At 40.4% G+C, this 12,944-nt stretch overlaps 1 pseudogene; it reads right to left on the reverse strand.

The window, feature by feature from the left end:
• Positions 1–2,384: 2,384 nt before the first annotated feature.
• Positions 2,385–6,913, reverse strand: LOC125394585 (barrier-to-autointegration factor pseudogene; annotated as a pseudogene).
• Positions 6,914–12,944: the final 6,031 nt, after the last annotated feature.

Here is a 12,944-nt window from a genome sequence, read left to right on the forward strand (position 1 = left end):
AACCACACTGCACATAGCCACTGCTCACGACATAGCTTCTAGTGCGGAGCAATTCTCCAAGGAAGAATAAATTAAACATGCAGCCATTTTGCAAAGTGAATTTTTCTTGCATGGCACTCTAAATATTTATATAACAGTCTGCGTAACACTCTCAGCTTCTTCATCCAAAGCACTGTGAAGGCCTCTTTTAGTAAACAAAATCTAAAATGCAAGCCAAGAATCCATACCTTGGGGCTAATTTATCTTACAATGGTTCATAAAGTTTGTAATTTTCTTCCCACCTCCCTCGAAAACATTACAAACCAAGAACAGTGTTCTAACTTAAACATAACAGTAAATTTAAGGGATATGGGATGGACAAATGACAAATCTAAATGAAGAATAAAATACAGAGACACCACCGGGTAGTGGTGGCGCACACCTTTAATCTCAGTTCTCGGGAGGTAGATTCAGGTGAATCTCTGTGAGTTTGAGATCAGCCTGATCTACAAGAGCTAGTTCCAGGACAAGCTTCAAAGCTACAGAGAAACCCTGTCTCAAAAAAAAAAAAAAAATACAGCGACACAGGGTGTGAAAAGCACTGCTTACTTGTGACATGTGTGAGGAGATGGGTTGTAAGCTAAGAGGCCAAAAGAAAGACAGGAAGCAATTGTTTTGACCCTTTTACAATCAGAACCCAGAGGGATAGGACTTTTAGCCCGGTTGGGAAGATAGAACCCACAGTTAGGAAAGCTTTCTCAGACTTAGAATGTGCTTGTGTGAGGGGAAAAAAGAAACAGTTGATATACAGAGTTCAAAGAGGAGAGGTTCCGTGGATGGGAGTGTGAGGAGGATGTGAACCATAAGCATGTGAAGGACAAGGCAATCAGGTGACAGCAAGGAGTCATAGCAAATGCTGTGGCTCTCATGAGCTCTGGATTCGCTCTCCTTGGTTTCTGCCACAGGAGTCTGATATGGTATAAAGATACTAACCAAAAAAAAGCCCAGAAATAAACAATGGGAAGTTTTAATGTGTGCTATTCTGAGTCATATGATAAAATTTCGGCCCATCCTGCTCCATTCCACTCCTTTGAAGTCATTGCTTTGTCCAGCGTGTCCATGACCTATAACCTAAGCTCTCATTAGATGAACTGATATGGTGGTAACACAGTGTTTGGGTTCAAGTAACTCAGTATTATAATTTTTTATGTGTATGGTTGTTTTCTGCATGTATATCTGTGCACCCCCTGCATACCAGGCGCCTGTGGAGGCCGGAAGAGGGTGCCAGATTCCCAGCAACAGGACTTACACATAATTATTTGTATTCTAAGGGTTTTCTGTCCTGCCCAGTTCCCACAGTCATTAGGTTCCAAAGAAATCACACAGAGTTCTACATTAGTTATAAATTGATTTGATCATTAGCTCAGACTTCTTATTAACTCTTGTAACTTATATTAGCCCATTATTCTTGTCTATGTTAGCCATGTGGCTCGGTACTTTATTCAGTGAGGCAGTCACATCTTGCTTCTTCTGTGATTGGGTCACGTCTGCAGACTAGAACTTCCTTCTTCCCAGAATTACCTGTTCTCATCGACCCACCTGTACTTCCTGCCTGGCTGTCCTGCCTATACTTCCTGCCTGACTACTGGCCAATCAATGTTTAGTTAAAATATAATTGACAGAATACAGACCATTGTCCCACACCAATTATTCATTTCCTGGTGACTCTGGTCCTCTGGAAGAGCAGCCAGTATGAGTCCCGAGTTCATGTAATTCTTCATTAATATTGGCCCTGAGGTCAAGAATAACAATAAAGGTCACTGTGTTACAGTATGTTGTTATAACAGTTGTATTATCCTGTTACCTCTTGCTATGGCAAGTTTGTAATTGCATTACATCACAAGCACCCATGAATGTGAGGAAGTGCAGTCTATAGTTAAGACTGGGTGCTGCTCATAGTTTCAGACATCTACTAAGAATTCTGGAATGTACTGTTTATAAACAGAGACAACTACTGAATCCAGGAATCGAAAAAAAAATCCTCAAGCCAAAACCATGGATTCTAACTTTTACATTATTAGTAATAGCCTAAAGCACATCTATCATATTCTTTATTTTTTTAGGAAGGCCACTGACTTTATTAATCTAGAAATATTTATAAGGAGAGTGACTATTTTTGCCAAAAAAAGTGGGGGAGAGCCAAAGGGCATCCAACAGATGGTGAAGGGAGGGAGAAAGGGACCAGAAGTCCATTCAGGAAAGCTGGTAGCTGTTGCCATCGACCTGCAGTGGGAGGAGAGGCAAGGCATACAGGGGCAAGAATTCCAAAATGGATGAAATGCTGTGGGGAAGAGAACTCCCAAAAGACCCTGGAGTACACAGGAGGTGACTGTGACAACAGCAATCTTTTCCTTCATGGGGAAAGGGAGGAGCCCCACCCAGCTGCCGACTCTGGAGACTAGATTCTGTGGCTGGGGAGACTAAGAAGTCCCCAGAGTGCACTACAAGAAAGCATCACACCATTCTCGAAGGCACCCAAAGCAGTCCCGGGACTGCTTGGCATTGGCACCACACGTGTCTTTCAGCCATTCTCGGAAGAGGTCTTCATCTTTCTTTAGCACCAGAAACTGGCCAAGAACCACATAAGCCTTATCAAAGCCCCTTTCCTCCAACTTCTTGCCCAGGACTTCACCAATCCCAGCCAGGCTCCCCACTGGCTTTTCCCCCATGGGCTCTGCCACGAAGTCTCGGTGCTTTTCTCGCACCACTCGGCCGCTCCCGCAGATTCCTCAAGCTCTATCATATTCTTTAACTTTCATGGTCTTACCTTCTCATAGACATTTGTCCCCAGGCCAGACATCTATACATTTGATATTGATTTCATGTCATGGCAGCCTAAACAGGAAAGTTGATGCATCATTAATCTGTAGAAGAAGAGAACTGCTGGAATGAATCTATACTGAGAGAATTACATCGGTTTATATAACATGGTCTGGGTTTCAACAATGGGTGCCTTTCCATTACAGGGGTGGGGTGGCTCAGCAATGCTCGTCCGGTACTAAAGACCTAAAGGACCACTGGAGATTCACTAGGATGCCTGGAGAAGCTGGGTTCTTCTGTCAGCGACAGAACACAAGAGCAGCAGCAATGGAGGCAGCAGAATAAATGCACTCATTAGTGAAAAGATGACGCAGGACTCCCCTCTGTATACTGTGAATATGTTTTCTAACGTTGGTTAATAAAGAAGCTGCTGAAGGAAAAAGACGCTGGAACCTTACCGGTAGGCCACAACCTCATCACGATACACAGAGTAAAAGAAATGGGTTAATTTATGATGTAAGAGCTAGGAATATGCCTAAGCTACTGGCCAAACAGTGTTGTAATTAATATAGTTTCTGTGTGATTGTTTGGGTCAGGGAAGCCAGGAAACTAAAGTGCAGTCTCCCTTTACAAGAGATGAAGGCAAGCAGGAAGGAAGAAAAACACTTTTCTCTCTGATCTTCTGTATAGGCTGCTGTGATAGTTTGAATGTAATTGCACCCCATAATCTCATAAAGAGTGGCAACACTCCTAAGTGTGACTTTTCTGGAGTTGGTATTGCCTTGACAGAAGAAGTGTGTCCCTGCCGGGGCAGGCTTTGAGGTTTCCTATGCTCAGAATACCACCCAGTGTCTCAGCCAACCTCCTGTTGCCTGCAAGATGTAGGACTCTCAGCTACTCCTCCAGCACTATGTGTACCTGTATGTCATCATGCTCCCACTATGATGATAATGGACTGAACCTCTGAAACTGCAAGCGAACAACCCCAATTAAATGTTTTCTTTATAAGAGTTGCTGTGGTCATAGTGTCTTTTCACAGCAGTAGAAACCCTAACTACAACAGACGTTAGTACCAGGTACCAGAGTATTGCTGACCATGTGTTTGGTTGGAGGAATATGGACTTGGTACTTTAGGTTTGGAAATCAGTGGGATGCTTTCAGCACTGTTTAATGGGCCATAACAGTAGAAACATGAAAGACAGTGTTGCTGATTGTGACTTGATGCACTGTAGGGATCAAGGGGTTTCAGAGGAGAAAGTTGGTATGTGGCATAGAGACTGGTCTTGCAGTATTTTGATGAAGAATGTGGCTGTTTTGGGCCCTTGTCCAAAGAATCTGCCTGAGGCTAAAGTGAAGAGTTTTGGATTAATTCCACTGGAAGAAGAAATCTCAAAACAACCTGGTATAGACTCTGTTATATGGTTATTAGTGATAACTCTGATGGAGATTTATAATGAAAAGAAGAAAGCTGTGCAAGGAAAAATTTTTAGGAGAAAAAGAACATCAGAAAGTAGAATGGAGTCCTGTGTTCCAGGAGATAAACAGATTAAGAACTTGAGTAAATGGAGTAGTGACCTCAGGGCAAGATCCCACCCAGTTACATTTCCAGTCTGTGAAAAAGAATTAAAGAAAAATTGGAGCAGGGTGTGGAAAGGCATACTTTTAATCTCAGCACTGGGAAAGCAGAGGCTGGCAGATCTCTGAGTCTGAGGCCAACCTGGTCAGCAGAGCAAGTTGCAGGGCAGCCATACTTAGGCAGTGAAAGACAGACAACTGGTGAAGAAGTAATTGAATAAGAGGGCCATGTCCCAGCCCCAGCATGCAGCAGAACTTGGCAGGTTTGGGACATGTGGTTCTGGCTTTAGAGTGACGAAGAGAAGAAATGGGTTATGTTTTGACTCCACATGTAAGGAGAGCTATTAAGGTCAGGAATGTGTCAGGAGTGTCCCTGAATGATCCCAGAAAGACCGTTTCATCAAGCTATGAAGTTGAAGCCTGCATTGTCTTGGAGAATCCAAGATGTAAGAGATGCCAGAGTCGTGCACAGCTAATGAGGGGAGCTGATAACAGGGAGTGGAGCTAGCCAAATAGAAGCAACTGTGCTGCAGTCAACAAAGATGAAGAGAAGTGGTGATCTGAAGAGCATTTTGACATCAGACATGGAGATGAGGAGTTTGGAGTTTGCCCAACTGGTTTCCAGTCTTTCTTTGCTCCCGTATTTCCTCTCTATGCTCCCTTCCTTGTGTTTTGGAATGGTAATGTATATCCTGTACCATTATATATTGGAAGTATGTGACATTTTATTTTCATTTTATAGGGGATTACAGTTAAGAGATTGCGTGAATTTCAGAAGAGGCTTTAAACTTTGGACTTTTAAATAACATTGAGACTGATAGACTATGGGGACTTTTGAAAATGGACTAAATACATTTTACTTTGTATTATTACAAGCTTATGGGGGCCAGGGAGTGGAATGTGATGTTTGAATGTTATAGGCTCCCATAATCTCATAGGGAGTGGCAATATCATAAGGTGTGGCTTTCCTGGAGTTGGTATGACTTTTTAGTGGACGTATGTCATATAAATCTCCTGGTGATCTTAACTAGCCAGAGTTAGCTGAAACAGTGGATGAATGGCAGAAGTTCATACCACACCACCTTCTGCCGTTGGCCTCCTCTTATCTTCCAGTCTCTTCCTCTTACTGTCCCACTCATAAGTACTTACCAGGGTCACTAAAACTTTACATCATCAATACTGATGACTCCGGAGTCAGGAAAGAAACAGTTCAAAAGCACATGTTTTCATTTTTAGAAATTTATTTTCACGTGCGTGTGTGTGTGTGTGTTTGTGTGTGTGTGTGTGTGTGTGTGTGTGTGTGTGCAGCTGCTGCCAGTTGAGGCCAGATGAAGGCATCAGATCCCTTGGAACTAGAGTTACAGGCAATTTTGTATCATCCAATGTGGATACTAGGAAATAAACTCAGATTCTATGGAAGGACCATGAATACTTTTAACCACTGAGACATCTAGCTCACATTCTAGCAATAATTGATAGTTTTTCTTCTATACAAATAAATGGTGTTAAGAATATGCTTTTAATATCATTATACATATTAAATTGCTTAGAGATCTTATGAAGTAATTCAATTCCTAGTTTTAAAAACTGATCGTAGGCTTGAAAATTCCTATGCTGGGATAAGCTTATATGTAATACAGAATTTATAAAATTAGTATATACTTTAATTCTTAAAGTTATTCTTTAGTGATGTGACCCCTGGTAGATCAACCAAGTTCTAGGGCAAGCCACATGCCTAAGAGTAGTAGAGTAACATGAACTGGACTTACGGAGGAAAGGAGAAGAAAACTCAAAGTTAGGTTTGTAGGGAAGGTGGGGAGGGTAGATACAGAAGGAGTTGGGTGACGGAGGTGAATGTGATCAAAATACATTATGTAAAATTATCAGATAATTAATAAAAACCTTTAGCTTTTATTATTTTAGGAGAAAATATACTAAATTATTACAGTTATTTTGAATAATGAGATTGAGGCTTATTATTACCTTTTCGTAGTCTTCTGTAAATATTTTGCCACAAGGAAGAATTGTTCCTTACCTGAGTAAGAAAATGTAAGTGCTATTGCAAAGATGTCCTAAGGGTCATACTCAGCAACAGGAAAGCAGATGAGGATATTCGAGATCCCCTTTAAATATGGAATACACATGGCCCTATTACAGCTGGGATCTGTGTTGATACCCATGGCCTGTGTTACCACCCAAGGCCATGTCATGTCAGTGGTCTGTGCTGTAACCTGAGGCCATGTTGGTGTCTGTGAGCTATGTTGCCGCCAAGAGCCATAACGATATTGGTGGGGGCTGCCACCAAGGGCCATGTCTGGGTTTGTGGACCTACTGCAACCAGGATTTGTGTTGATGTCTGTGGCCTGTGATGTCACTGAAGGCTGTGCAGATGTCTGTGGTCTGCGCTACTGCTGAGGGCTATGAGGGCGTTCATGACAGCAGCAGAGGGGCTGAATTGGTATCTCTGGTCTGTACTTGCCACCAGAGACCATGTTGAGATCTGTGCCATGTGCTGATGCTGGAGATAGCCATTGTCCATGCTGTCACCAGAAACCATGTGAAAGTCCGTGAACTGTGCTTCCACTGACAGTGAAGGTCAAGGAAGAGACTTTTGCCTTGTTATTGATGGCCGCAGACACACAGCTGAGAGAGAGACAAATGGCGGGCTTCTGTGACAACCACTACCCACACCCCACACCCCCCAAAAATAACAGTCTAGACAGAACACTATTGAAGAAAACTCTTAAAAATTGTGATGGGGCCATGCCGTGGTGGTACTTGACTTTAATCTCAGCATTCGGGAGGCAGAGACAGGCAGATATTTATGAGTTCGAGGCCAACTTGGTCTACAGAGTGAGTTCTAGGGCAGCCAGTACTTCAAGACTGTTATACAGAGAAAACTTGTCTCAGAAAAACAAAAGAAGGGAAGGATGGAAGGGAGGGAAGGAGGGAGGGAGGGAGGGAGGGAGGGAGGGAGGGAGGGAGGGAGGGAGGGAGGGAAGAGAAGGAGGAAGGAAGGGAAGAGAAAGAGAAAGGAAGGAAGGGAGGGAGGGAGAGAGGGAGGGAGGGAGGAAGGGAGGGAGGGGAGGAGGGAGGGAGGGAGGGGAGGAGGGAAAGAAAAAAGGAATTGGTACTGGGCTGCTGAAGTTTAATTCTCCAGTTGAAGGTTTCTGCTGTGGGTGTGGATGAAGAAAAACTCCGTTTTCTTTAAAGGACTGGCAAAGGGATTTTGACCATGCTCCAGTGATCATATGGGCAACACAAATTGGACTTGCTTTTGTTCCATTTTGGTTTGTTTTTATTTTTTCTTTTTCCTTCTTCTTCTTTTTTTGGGGTCAAGGTTCCAATGTGGGGGTGCAGATCTAGGAGAACTGGGAAATAATGCTTAGGGTTCATAAAGTGAAATTTCCAAATAATTAATAAAAAATATTACAGAGAAAAAATTTGGAATAGATATATCACTTCATGAACCTAAAACATCTGATTCTTTAAGACCTAAGAATGGATTTTATTCCTTCCTTAAAAATTCCATAAGTTCCTCTCAGAATTTAAAAACATATATCTCATAAAATAAATCTATTAGGTTAAAACAAGTACAGAACATTGTAAAAAATATAAAATACAAACTGAAGAAATTGCTGCCTTTTTGAAAACATATTTTTAAAACAAACTCTTATTATGAAAGATTTATTGAATCCTTTGTTATGGGACTTGACTATGATCCTCTAGAACTGAGTGGATTGATACTGGATCTGAGAGTCACCTTTGTGAAAACCAGCTTTCTAGAGGCTCTCACACGTGTACGGTCTAAGCTTGCTGGTGTGCTTAAATGAGTACCACAAGGATTAATCATGTAAAATATGAATCACAACTTCTCTCCCTGAATAATCCAGCCCTAACTATGCATGAAATATACATCTTCCATACTTTCCCTAAATCTCGTGGGCAAGTTGTTGAGTAAGGGACTAAGAGAATGTCTTAAGGGGTTATTTATTTTGGGGGGTAAAACTTACATACACCATAAACCGTCAGGAAGGGAGCCTAGTCACTGGAGCAGGAGCCGGGAGCAGGAGCCGGGACCAAGCGCCGGAACCAAGAGGCCCGAGCCAAACTCTGTGGCTCTTTTTAAAAGAAAAATATACCACGCCCCAGTGGGCTGGTATTTCAGCGGCTATTGGCTGATGGAGCGGAAGGCCCTCCCACAGCACCGTGGGCTTGTGCTTCAGCGACTATTGGCTGAAGCAGCGGAAGATACTCCCGCAGCAAGCTTTCAATTCCAGATGTAATGCTGGCCACTTCTTTGCCCTCTGAAATCGTAAGCTCAAATAAACCCTTTGTGCTATATGTTGCCTGGGTTATGGTGTTTTATCACATTAATAACTACTCATGTATTCTGGATGAAGTGCTGCCATCAATTCATTATACACACAGTCAATAAAAACACATGTCTTGTATATGCCAGGCCATGTTAGCTAAGCAATGATATGAGCGAGGAAAGAGCCCAATTCATAGGTACTGTGCATTCCCCCATACTCAAGAAACTGAGAAAACCAAGCTACATGGTTCCATATTTGTCATGAGCCTTAACTATGTAAATAATGCTTTTTTTCTAGTTTTGAAAGACCATTGATCTTGTTTCAAAACAAGCATCGCCAATTTGTTCATTTCTTTTCCATTTGTTTCCCTTCTTGTCTATCTGCCTTTTGTTATATTGTTCTTGCTTTTTTGTACAAAATTTAATATACACACTGACTGTATAGTAGCTATCCGCAATATGTGTTTATCAAACAAATTAAATGTGGCTAGAAGAAATGTGTGTTTAATAAAAAAGGCACAACTCATTTCACAGATTTAGTGTTTTAAAAATATGAAATGGCTTATCAATAATTTCCCATTATTTACTCACTAAAATATTTAAATAAAATATATTTAAATTAATCTTCTCTTTAAGTAAATGAGTAAAACAAGCAAGTAGTATTTATTTCAATGAAGCGTTAAACACTTCAAGGTTGTGCACATGTCTCACACGCTTGCAGAGCACTTACTCGGCACTAGATACATTTGGTCTCTTACTTTGCTTGGCAACACATGGCAACTACTTACTGCTTGTCATGGAATATCTATGTGAAACATAGTGGCATAGGGTTTACTCACAGTAGTTCTTTATAAGGGTCAATGTATAAGAATGTATAGATCAGTATAAAATGTGCTGTGCATGACTAAATAATAGGATATATATATATATATATATATATATATATATATATAATGTTGACTGTACTGTATAATAGAAACTGATCATTCGTGTCTGTCTTCTGTCTCCAATGGACATGGAAAAAAAATACTGTCTTGCTAATATAGCTTGCTTCAGCTTATTGAAAACAAGTATCTCATTTATAAATTTAATTAACAGATCCATTTTAGAGAATTTTTTTAATTTATCCTTTTCAGTGAGGTTATTTAGCATTTTAAGTGCAAATTCTGCCTATGTTTTATGCATACCCTAACGCCAGAAAACAGCTCTCTTATAGACATGTGCTATAAAACCAATAAAAATAAAATTGCTCCTACTTTTCCCTTAAGATTAGAAAATACAAAGAAATTCTTCCAATTTAGTATGAGTTAGAGTTAGTATTTTTATTTTCAAATCTAATTGGTTCTTAAAAGACTTTAAAGACTCTATAACTTACTGATTGCCCAGCCTACGTGAATCAGTGAGCTCTAGATTCAGTGAGAAACCTGTCTCAAAGAATACTGTTGAATGAATGAGGAAGACACTTGAGACTGAACTCTAGAATACACACACACACATGCACACACACACACACATGCACATAAACACACACATACGTGTGCACATGCATATAGACACACACATACAAAATCTCTATTTTTATCTTACCATTATTTCCCTTATAAGTCTCATAGAATATTACCTTGAAATAAATAATAATGGCAAGCAATATGAGAAGAAAAGGGTATAGTGGCAAAGGAGAAGAAACCATAAAATAGGAAAGAGTATATGCAAGGCATCAGAAGAAATTACCCCCATTCACGTATGGTTCTTAAAAACAGAGGACTCATAACCCACGTGAGCCAGAATGGTGAAAGATGAGGCTGAGGAGATCAACAGATGACATATAATACCCAGAGTGGATTTTTTAATTGGTAACTGGAACATCATAACCAGATTTGAGGATCAGAGGGCAATGATGCTAATCTCTCAGTTTGGGTTGTTGTATTTTGTTTTGTAAGAGAATGCTCATGTTCATGAATTATGTAAGCTATAATATATAGTCAACTAACTTGAGAATGACTTGGGGGGAAGAAAGATGTTCTTGTAAGGGACTTCCAACAAGTAATCGGAAAATAGTTTCCAACAGAGGAGTAACCCTTGGAACTATGAACCATAGTAAACACTCCTTTGTGAGTTGTTTCCTCTGGTCTTTTGAAATTAATATGCAGAATCTCCCTGTATCACCCAGGCTCCTACCTCAGGTTCCCGAGTATAGATTACAGGTTTGTACCAATATGCCAAGGCAAATTTTCTATTTTTTTAATTAACCTTGGAGTCAAACACAGCAAGTCAAATATTCGCACATATCTTATCCCATGGATGAATAGCTTCCAATTAGTCATCTGACAGCCTACTTTTCTCTGTGCCTAGAACCTCAGTTCAGGGTATAACTGAAGCCTCCCCTGTTCTTCCTTCGACAGAGCTTTCCTGCTCTCCTGCCTGCCTTTGAGTCTCTTCCAACACCACTAATGGAAGCCAACCCGAGGTGTAAGTCCACAGTCCTGGATTGTTCTCACATGGCTGCTCTTCATTGCTCTCTACACGCAGCAGGCATGGACGGTTTTCATACTCATTATCATCTCTTGTAACAAATCCATTGGCAAACTTACCAGTACCCCACCTTTGGTTAATATGTGTTTATCACTTAGTACATCAAATCATTTAATAACGACATTTTATCATGAAGATTTCAGTTGCATCAGTTGCCTTATAGAACAAGATACGGCTAAGAAGAAAATGGAATGTAGATTGCTTATAGAGAACATTCACAGAAGTTTCATACATTGTTAGTCAGAAATGAAGGTGAACTTTTCAATAGTAGTTCATGCGATAAATCATAGATTCTCTGAGTCTTGCATGTAGAGATGAATCATTACTAAAGGGATTTTATGTGGTTTCTAAAAAAATAACAAGACTTGTAAAAAGCCTTTTTACAAAATTTGCTTAACAAAGGGGTGTTAAATCTGAAAATATAATGTCTCTTATTACTGCAAAAGTATTTCCTAAGTGGAAGGAAATAAGATGATACTGGAACAGTAGGATACTATTAGTCAATACGGGTTGGAGAGCGGCAGAACGTTCCCCATGGCTACTCTATTCTTACAGTAAGCTGTGTATGAAGTCTGCGACACAGAGCCATTTTAAAATTCAAACCATGAATCAGAAGAAGTCATTTTGAAGACAGATAAAGCAACTGGCAAATTCTAATTTCAGTGTTTTCTGTGTTTTTGCAGATAGCAGCAGAACCATTTTCAAACCACAGCTGTTTATCCCTTTCTCCTTCCCGGGACGCAGGCAGCCTTCAGTTTTCCCATCTTTGCTCAGTTCAGTTCTTCAACCTTTATCCTCCCATTATTCCAGCCTCCTCCAAAGGAGAGGTGTGGGGTGCATCTGTAAGTCTGTGCAGCAGCCTGAGCAAAGGCTTCTAAAATGCAGATTCAGAATACCAGGGAGTGGAGCCCAAAGAATTTATCTGATCACAATCATTTAGGTGGCCCCTATGCATATCTGATGTTAGAAAATTACTCCTGGTCTACCTCAGAAATCCCAGTATCCCTTAGATTTGCAGTAAGGTTAGTTAGCTAATGAGAATATAATCTATATTTTCTTCTACTTTGCTTCTCCTTTGAAAGCCAACTGGTTTCTTTAAGTTTTGATAAAGTATTTATTAAGGCTGTGTTCAGTCCTAGGAACATATACAGTATGAAACCCTGAACAGACTCAGCACTCTATATTGTTTGTTGATTCACACATTAGAGTGAGGAGGATACTCTAATTGTGAGCAATCCTGGATACATTCCTCATTCCATTTCTGATATTTTAGGTCTGTGGCTGCTTTCACAGTACAATTGTATAATTTAGTACTTGTGGCCAAAATGGCATGTGTTGAAAAGCCTAAAATAATTACTAATATCACTTTACAGAAAAATCTAGTTGGCCCCAATTCTAAACCAATTACAACTATATAACTTTTGATGGAGTAGAAACCATTAGATGTATTGTATGGTCTGGGAAATCAACAAATATCTAAGAAAATATGTGTTCCTCTGGTTATAGTAGCTGAGAAAGGAGAACCTACTGTGTACTTGGTTTTTTGTTTAGATTTTTGGCTGCTTGTTGCTGTTACTGTGTGTGTAGGCCAGAGGTCAACCTCAGGTATCAGCTTTTGGTGGTATTCCTTAGGAAGCACCCACTGTTCTTGAATTACAAGCTAAATGTATACCATCATTTTCAGATTTTTCTTATGCGTGTGCTGGAGATTGAAGCTGGATCC

This window comes from Myodes glareolus, chromosome 1, assembly GCF_982192425.1.
Source record: "Myodes glareolus chromosome 1, mMyoGla1.1, whole genome shotgun sequence".
Lineage (NCBI taxonomy): Eukaryota > Metazoa > Chordata > Mammalia > Rodentia > Cricetidae > Myodes > Myodes glareolus.